Consider the following 9,235-nt stretch of genomic DNA (forward strand, 5'->3'; position numbering starts at 1 on the left):
TATGCCTTCATATTGGATTCCTTGTTTATAGCCCAAGGCTTCCTTGTATTTTGCTGGTTTAATTTTCTTTAAGTCTAGAACTTTATTTTGCTGAGATTTATTGGCTCTTGTTGGTTTAATTTAGCCATATTTATGACTTGCATTGTATTATGTATTCAGCATTAGACTTTCTTTATCAACAGAAAGATGACTTTATTGCCTCAGCAGAGTTTATCAGATCATTGCTACCTTGATGATGAATTAATGTAGAGGCCGTGCTTTTCACTTTAGAGAGAATTTAGTGAATCTAAACTTTAAATCTTTGGGCTTTCATGTTTCTTTTACAGGGTATATGTGAATCTCCAGGTTTCTAAACTCATATATTTTCCCCTTCTGTGTTAAAACCCATTCCTTTTTGCTCAAATTAACTCATTATTGTTTTCAATAATAAATTCCTGCTTAAGAAGAGTGATTGAAATCATATTTATGTCTTTTGAATGTCTGTACTAGAAAAAAACAATGAATACTATCACTCTATTATTTTCCTATCAATTCAAGAATTCAGTATTTTTTTCACATAAGATTTAATAGTTCTCTAGTTGATCAGAACCAAGATAGAGTTTAGGACAGCCCATATTCCTAAAAATCTATTTTTATGTTCTCTTGATATGATCCATCATCTTGAAGAAACGTTATATTCAACAAGGGTTGAAAAGACCTAACATGCTTATTTCAACAAGCTTTGAAAAGATTATTTGGGGTCCAAGATTCAATAATAACTATAAAAGCATGTTAATATTTCTAGACAATAGACCAGAGTATAGTTAAGAAATGAAGATTGTGACCTTAAGGCCCACTGCTTTTTTTAAGTTTATATATTTATGCTTTTCTTCAACATTCCTTTACTTCTTTGACATCAGTGAAATTCTGTTGATTAAATCTGTAAAAGCTTGTTTCACTTGCTTGTTCCTCAGTGTATAAATGAATGGGTTTAACATGGGGGCAACTGAAGTGGTAAGCACTGACACACATTAATTGTCACTTCATCCTTTGCTGAAGGTTTGACATAGATGAAAATACAACTGCCATAGGTGATAGAAACCACAATCATGTGAGAAGAATGGGTAGAAAAGGCCTTCATCTTTTGCTGGGTAGAAGGGAGGTTTATGATGGTCCTGGTGACATGCATATAAGATATAACTACACACAGAAATGTCAAGATGTCAGTCAACACAGCAAGGACAACAGCCTTCTGTTCTATGAACCATGTGTCTGAACAAGACATCTTTAGCACAGGAGAAGCATCACAGATAAAATGATCAATGACATGATAGTCACAGAATTCCAGATTTAAGCCCAGGAAAAGTGGTGGGAATATAACCAGACAACCTGCTATCCAACAGCAACAAACAAATCTTCCACAGACTCTGCTGCCCATGATGGCTGCATAATGTAAGGGTCTGCAGATGGCCACATAGCCATCATAGGACATGATTGCCAGGAGAAAAAATACTGTTGCTCCGAAAAGAATGACAAAAAGTAATTGAGCAGCACAAGCATTATAGGAAATAGTCTTGTCCCCAGTTGATAAGCTGTATAAGAATCTGAGAATGAGGCTGTAATTAATAAGATTTTGAAAAAGAATAAGCATTTGAGGAAAAACTACATGGCAGTTTTAAGGCGAGAATCTACTAAAGTGAGTATAAGGATGGTCAGGTTCCCAGTATACTCAATGTATAGGAAACAAACAGAAACATAAAAATCAGAACCTGCATTGGAGGATCATCTGTCAGTCCCAGGAGTATGAATGTAGATATTATACAGTTTCTCACTGCTGACTTGTGCTTCTCCTCAAACTCCTCAGAAACTCAAGTGACATTGAACTGAGAAAACCTATATGAAATCATGAGGCCATGGCCACTGGCTAAAATAAAATCCAATCAAGTCAATGAACAGTCATTTTCTTCTTTGATGTGTCAGTGACATGCCAAAACTTTGGAAATCTCAGTTTTTTTGATGTGCATTACAGAAATCCTCCAGATCATGTTTTTCTGGAATAAGTTTGCACTAGAGTCCATATTTTCATACCCCCCAGATGCTCTCTAATCTCTATTTTTCAATTAATCTAAACTCTGTGCTCTATTGTCTGAAATGTATTTAGCTATATAATTAGAAAGGATCATCCATATGATATGATTTTGTGGGTTTTCTAATGACCTTTTGCTCCGAATAATTCTTCACTACTCACAGGTTCAAGTGAGCTTGCAAGCTGCTTAAAGTGTGGGTCCCTGTTAAATGCAAATCAATGGCTGAGACTGATATTTTATACAGAGCCTGGAGGCCATGTGTGCAGTATTTGAATGTTTGTTGTTACTCTAATGAAAAAAGAGTTATTTCATTTTATTTTTGATATCAGGATTATCATGCAAATAACCCACATTGCTTTCCAGTTTTGCTATTTATCTTGAAGCTTCTACATCAGTATCTGACTTTCCCTGCATTTCACTGTAATACAACACAATGTTTGATAAGTACTACATAAACAAATTACCTGCCTCAATATTGAGTAAATCAGTATCAGTGAAAAAACCCTGAAGAATTTAACCTCAATTGATTGTACTTCCAAAGTCACAAAGGACATGGGAGACAGGATGAAACACAGGTTGCAGGAGACCAAGGACACATGACAACTCTGTTTCAAGTAGTAACTTGAATCCTGCAACAGAAAATTGACATTAGTGGATAAAGTGGGAAAATCCGAATCAAATTTGTATTTGATTTAATTATTTTAATATTATTATTTTATTTTTTCAATTAACCCTCCTCTCCACTCAGACCCTTCAAGCCAGAGCCACAAAGCTTCTCTTTCCGGTGCCTCTAGGGACTCTCAGTGAGCAATGAGGTTGACCAGCAGGTTGCACATGCTCAGTCCCCAGGCGTCAGTTTTTCCGGTAGGGATCTAGCATGTGGCTCGGTTGCTACAGCCCTGGTCCAGGCACCTAGAGAGCCAGGGACTTGCTGTGGAGATGGTGGAATCTTTGCTGTCTGCCCACAGCCTGGACCCATCCTTACATCTGTGAGTTATTAGTTATTAGTATTTGTATACAGTGTTAATTCCTCAGTATTAATAATTCCACTAAGATTATGCAAATTGCTACTATTAGGGAGAGATGGGTGAAGAATATCTGGGAACTGTTTGTGCTATATTTTCAGTTCTTCTGTAAGTAAAAAGTTATTTCATAATGAAAAATTGACTAAACAGGAATAAAAAAGAAAGAAAATGGGTAAAGCACCAGCAATCACTGAACACTTTCCATATGCCAGACAGTAGGCTGAGGCAAGTCTTTACATGGATTATTTGTCTGGAATAATACATCCTCTCTTCCAATCGTGTGTTCTTCTTTAGCCGTATTTTGGCTGATGTCCATTTTATTCTATCTATAAGTATATAGGATATCATTTGAAATGAATTTTGACAGTTAAAGCTATGGATTAATATTAATCAGCAATATCTGAATTGCATGGATTCTGTCTATACCTAAAAGCCAAACTTATAATGTCAACTAATAAGACCCAACTAATAAGACTCCAAAATTGGAGATTTTGACCCCCCCTAATAGTACACTCTTGTGATGAGGAAGTCCTCCTTTAGAAAGAAATGTTACCTATGAAACAGATCTTCAAAGTGCTTTCACCACAGGGGGACATTCACTTTACACACCAAAAGAGCATCTACAAGTTTGAGTGGAGTCTGTTTCATGATATGACTCTGTTCATTACCAGCTTCCCACCCCTACTCTTTCCTTCACTAGACTAATATGGAACTTGTAGGTTTTTCAACTTTTGGCTTAGAATCACTTCCTGAAAAAAAAAAAAAAATCTTAAAAATTCATTGTGTAAGTTATTTGACTCTCTTTTTTGCCCCTCTAGATCACTATGCTTAAGTCTTTGTTACCACTAAATATGTGAATGTAACTTTATTGAGATTGGGCTATGTCTTGTTCATTGAGAATCCACAGCAGCTAGCCCTATTTAGGAAAAAGCAATGGCACCCCACTCCAGTACTCTTGCCTGGAAAATCCCATGGACGGAGGAGCCTGGTGGGCTGCAGTCCATGTGGTCACTGTGAGTTGGACACGACTGAGCGACTTCACTTCCACTTTTCACTTTCATGCACTGGAGAAGGAAATGGCAACCCACTCCAGTGTTCTTGCCTAGAGAATCCCAGGGATGGGGGAGCCTGGTGGGTTGCCATCTGTGGGGTCACACAGAGTTGGACACTACTGAAGCGACTTAGCAGCAGCAGCAGCAACATAGTTGTTAGTGTGAGCTCTAGGTGGACAGAATATATAGTCTTTCCCAAATTCTCACCCTTCAAAGTGTTCAGGAGCAAAGGGGAAGATTATAGAGGGATGGGCTAATTGGATTCATTTAGCTGGTCCATGAGTTTAGTTGGTAAAGAATCCACCTGCAATTCAGGAGATACAGGAGACACCAGGAGTTTGATTCCTGGGTCAGGAAGATCCCCTAAAGGAGGGTATGGCAACAACTGAGCAAAGCAATGAAAAAAAAAGTGTAAGAGCTAACTCCCAGGAAAAATCTGGGGAGATGAAGAGAACATTAGCTGCTTAGAAAACTACCTCTCATTATTTCTTCCCAAATAATGCAAAAGTAAATTCTATACTGTGTGCATGATAAGTCACTTCAGTCATGTCTGACTTTGTGCGGCCCTATGGACTGTAGCCTGCCAGACTCTTCATTCCATGGGATTCTCCAGGCAAGAATACTTGAGTGGGCCGCCATGACCTCCTCCAGGAGATCTTCCCAACCCAGGGATCAAACTACTCTCCTGCATTGCAGGTGGAATCTTAACTGATGAGCCACTAGGGAAGCCCCTATTTCCACACCAGAGGTGGGCAAACATTTTCTGTAAAAAGCCAGAAATTAAACAGTTTTGGCCTTTGGGGCCATGAGGTCTCTGTTAAAATTGCTCAACTTTATTGTTAAAAGCAGCCTTAGATATTAAGCAAATGAGTTGGAGTGGACATGATCCAATAAAACTTTGTTTATGAGAAGAAGTGTGGACTGATTTTATCCTCAGGCTTTAATATTTTTGACACTTGCCCCAGAATGTAGTCCTGACTCTTAAGTGGATCTCCCAGTGTTCAGCTGGAAGCCTGTGGTTGAGAAGATATTCATAAGTTGTCTTTACTTTGGCTGGGCCAAAACTCCAAGTCCACTGACTGTTTGGCCCCTACTATCTCTGTCAAACTTTCAGCCTTATCACTGGTGAACACGGACTACACATGCTCTGCATGTGTTCAGTCAGTTAGCCAAAGATACCTGGGGAACTTCTGTTCAGATTCCAGCTGTCCTTAGTTAGATTTTAGCAGCCCTAACTGGAGGATACTAACCACTTCAGCTGACCTGATCCTTTTTTTTTTTTTTTTTATCAAGTATAATTGCTTTAAAATGTTGTGTTAGTTTCTACTGTACAACAGCTTGCATCAGCTATCTCCTTCCTCTTAAGCCTCTTTCCACAACCCCCTTCCTAGCCTACTGCTCAACAGAGCACTGAGTTGAGCTCCCTGTGCTGTATAGCAGCTTCTCACTAGCTACCTATTTTACACATATTAGGGGATACATGTTAATGCTACTGTCTCAATTTGCCCCACCCTCTCTTTCCTTCATTGTGTCCATATGTTCATTCATCACATCTGTGTCTCTAGTTCTGTCCTGCAAATAGATTCATTAGTACCATTTTTCTAGACTCCACATATATGTATTAATGTATGATATTTGTTTTTCTCCTCCTGACTTATTTCACTCAGTGACAGAGTCTAGGTTCTTCCACATCACTAAATGACCCAATTTCATTCTTTTTCATGGTTGAGTAATATTTCATTGTATATATGTACACACGATGGTGTGATCACTGACCTAGAGCCAGACATCCAGGAATGTGAAGTCAAGTGGGCCTTAGAAAGCATCACTATGAACAAAGCTAGTGGAGGTGATGGAATTCCAGTTGAGCTATTCCAAATCCTGAAAGATGATGCTGTGAAAGTGCTGCACTCACTATGCCAGCAAATTTGGAAAACTCAACAGTGACCACAGGACTGGAAAAAGTCAGTTTTCATTCCAATCCCAAAGAAGCAATGCCAAAGAATGCTCAAACTACCGCACAATTGCACTCATCTCACACGTTAATAAAGTAATGCTCAAAATTCTCCAAGCCAGGCTTCAGCAATTTGTGAACCTTGAACTTCCTGATGTTCAAGCTGGTTTTAGAAAAGGCAGAGGAACCAGAGATCAAATTGCCAACATCTGCTGGATCATAGAAAAAGCAAGAGAGTTCCAGAAAAACATCTATTTCTGCTTTATTGACTATGCCAAAGCCTTTGACTGTGTGGATCACAATAAACTGTGGAAAATTCTGAAAGAGATAGGAATACCAGAACACCTGATCTGCCTCTTGAGAAATTTGTATGCAGGTGAGGAAGCAAGAGTTAGAACTGGACATGGAACAACAGACTGGTTCCAAATAGGAAAAGGAGTTCGTCAAGGCTGTATACTGTCACCCTGTTTATTTAACTTATTTGCAGACTACATCATGAGAAACGCTGGACTGGAAGAAACACAAACTGGAATCAAGATTGCCAGGAGAATTATCAATAACCTCAGATATGCAAATGACACCACCCTTATGGATGAAAGTGAAGAGGAAATAAAAAGCCTCTTGATGAAAGTGAAAGTGGAGAGTGAAAAAGTTGGGTTAAAGCTCAACATTCAGAAAACGAAGATCATGGCATCTGGTCCCACCACTTCATGGGAAATAGATGGGGAAACAGTGGAAACAGTGTCAGACTTTATTTTTCTGGTCTCCAAAATCACTACAGATGGTGACTGCAGCCATGAAATTAAAAGATGCTTACTCCTTGGAAGGAAAGTTATGACCAACCTGGACAGCATATTCAAAAGCAGAGACATTACTTTGCCAACAAAGGTTTGTCTAGTCAAGGCTATGGTTTTTCCTGTGGTCATGTGTGGATGTGAGAGTTGGACTGTGAAGAAGGCTGAGCGCTGAAGAATTGATGCTTTTGAACTGTGGTGTTGGAGAAGAGTCTTGAGAGTCCCTTGGACTGCAAGGAGATCCAACCAGTCCATTGTGAAGGAGATCAGCTCTGGGATTTCTTTGGAAGGAATGATGCTAAAGCTGAAACTCCAGTACTTTGGCCACCTCATGCGAAAAGTTGACTCATTGGAAAAGACTCTGATGCTGGGAGGGATTGGGGGCAGGAGGAGAAGGGGACGACAGAGGATGAGATGGCTGGATGGCATCACTGACTCAATGGACATGAGTCTCAGTCAACTCTGGGAGTTGGTGATGGACAGGGAGGCCTGGCGTGCTGCGGTTCATGGGGTCGCAAGGAGTCAGACATGACTGAGTGACTGATCTGATCTGATCTGAAGTTTTTTATTCATTCATCTTTTAATGGACATATAGGTTGCCATCATGTCCTGGCTATTGTAAATAGTATGGCAATGAATAGCAGTGTACAAGTGTCTTTTTGAATTATGGTTCTCTTAGGGTATAAGCCTAGTCATGGGATTTGTTGATAATATGGCAGTTTTGTTCATAGTTTCTTTTTTTTTTAATAAATATATAACTATATTTATTTTGAATATTAAATAGTTTTTAAATTACAAGCAATTTATTTGAATCACACTATGCATCAATATACAGTAAAAATCTTACAATTTAAAAATGTACACAATTTAAACTCAAAGTTCATTAACTTGTTATATTGCCGTGAACTTCTTACAACCGAGTCTAAGCACAACAGTGAAACCTCGGAGGTGGGACAGCCCTGCGGGGCGTTGGCAGCTGGGATGAAGCAGTGGCTACTCACAGCGGTCTGTGATTGCCATCCGCCTGTGCCTGTGCCAACTTGAACTTAACCATGTTCCAGCCATTCACATAACAGATTGTTGGTGATTCAATACTGTATCAAAACTAATACAATTATGTAAAGTTTAAAAAATAAAATTAAAAAAAAAAAAAAAAAACACACATCTTTTGAGAACTCACTTATGTAACTAAAGAGAGCTTTCCTTTTGGAGAGCCAAAACTTGAGCCAAACCCGCCCCCACACCCTTACCACTTAGGAACAGTGTTTCTGAGGTTTTAAATCGGAAGTAACTGCGTACACCCACTCTTGTTTTAAGGGTACCTCTCAGAAGGCTAATGCTCTGAAGCCCCTGGTGACGAAGCCCCCATCTGCAGCCTCACACTCGGTTCACTTGTGGAACTTGCAGAAAACCAGGAGCTGCCTCCCTTGCCCCGGGGCCCTCAGGACAAACATGGAGTAAGTCATTAACCCCACAGACACCCCATGGGAGGTGGTGATAAAAGGAAGAGGTTTTGAAAGGCGTTTTATGGCAGCAAGACAGAGAAAAAGACTTTTCTGAGTTAAATCCATTTCCATAGAAACAATCGCCTGCACATTTAAAAATAGAACAGATGGGTTCTGTTCTCCATTCAGCTTCCTGGAGCTTCTTCAGCGTTAAGATGAATGGCTTCTCACCCAGACGTACAGCCCAAGTTTCAGGAGGATCTGGGGGGAGCACTTTTCCTACCCTTCTCTTTCTGGCTTGTGACTGAGTCGCTGGATAACACAAGTTAACACCTAGCTAGGAAGGAGGTGAAGGATACATTATCGTGGGATTTAAGATACGTGAACTCTCCCAAAGTAAGACAGATCCCAAAGGAGGCCAGGAAATACTGCTGTGAACCAGGTATGATGAACCTCACCGACATCATCTAGAGAATTCCACTGATGTTATTTCACTGCCTCACTGAGAACAGGAGTGGTTTAGAAATCCACTACTGGTAACCAATTGAGGAAAACGAAACTGAATCAAACAACAAAGTATGTGCTGACATCTCAAAAATGGGCTGAAATTTTTAATCTACATAATTTCCTGTACATCATTTCCTGTGTATTGCTTGAGATTTTTCAAAAGAACATGTTAATTCACGTGTTTATTATAAATATAAAATCTTCCCAACCATGCAACACCACACTAAGACCTACTATTCCAACCCCCGCACCCACCCCCTTGTATAAAATGTTTTTGGCAATTTATGAGTGACACAGACCTTAAATTAAAATGGGAATTACGTTGTTAAAATCTCCTTAATCATAGTGAAAAATGTACAGCCCCAGAGAATCAATAAATTTACCCTGGGCTG

The 9,235-nt window shown here is 39.4% G+C and overlaps 1 pseudogene; it reads right to left on the reverse strand.

Moving 5' to 3' along the window:
- Positions 1-881: 881 nt before the first annotated feature.
- LOC129646718 (olfactory receptor 6C2-like) lies at positions 882-3,045 on the reverse strand (annotated as a pseudogene).
- Between the last annotated feature and the right edge of the window lie 6,190 nt (positions 3,046-9,235).

Source organism: Bubalus kerabau, chromosome 1, assembly GCF_029407905.1.
Source record: "Bubalus kerabau isolate K-KA32 ecotype Philippines breed swamp buffalo chromosome 1, PCC_UOA_SB_1v2, whole genome shotgun sequence".
NCBI classification, from domain to species: domain Eukaryota; kingdom Metazoa; phylum Chordata; class Mammalia; order Artiodactyla; family Bovidae; genus Bubalus; species Bubalus kerabau.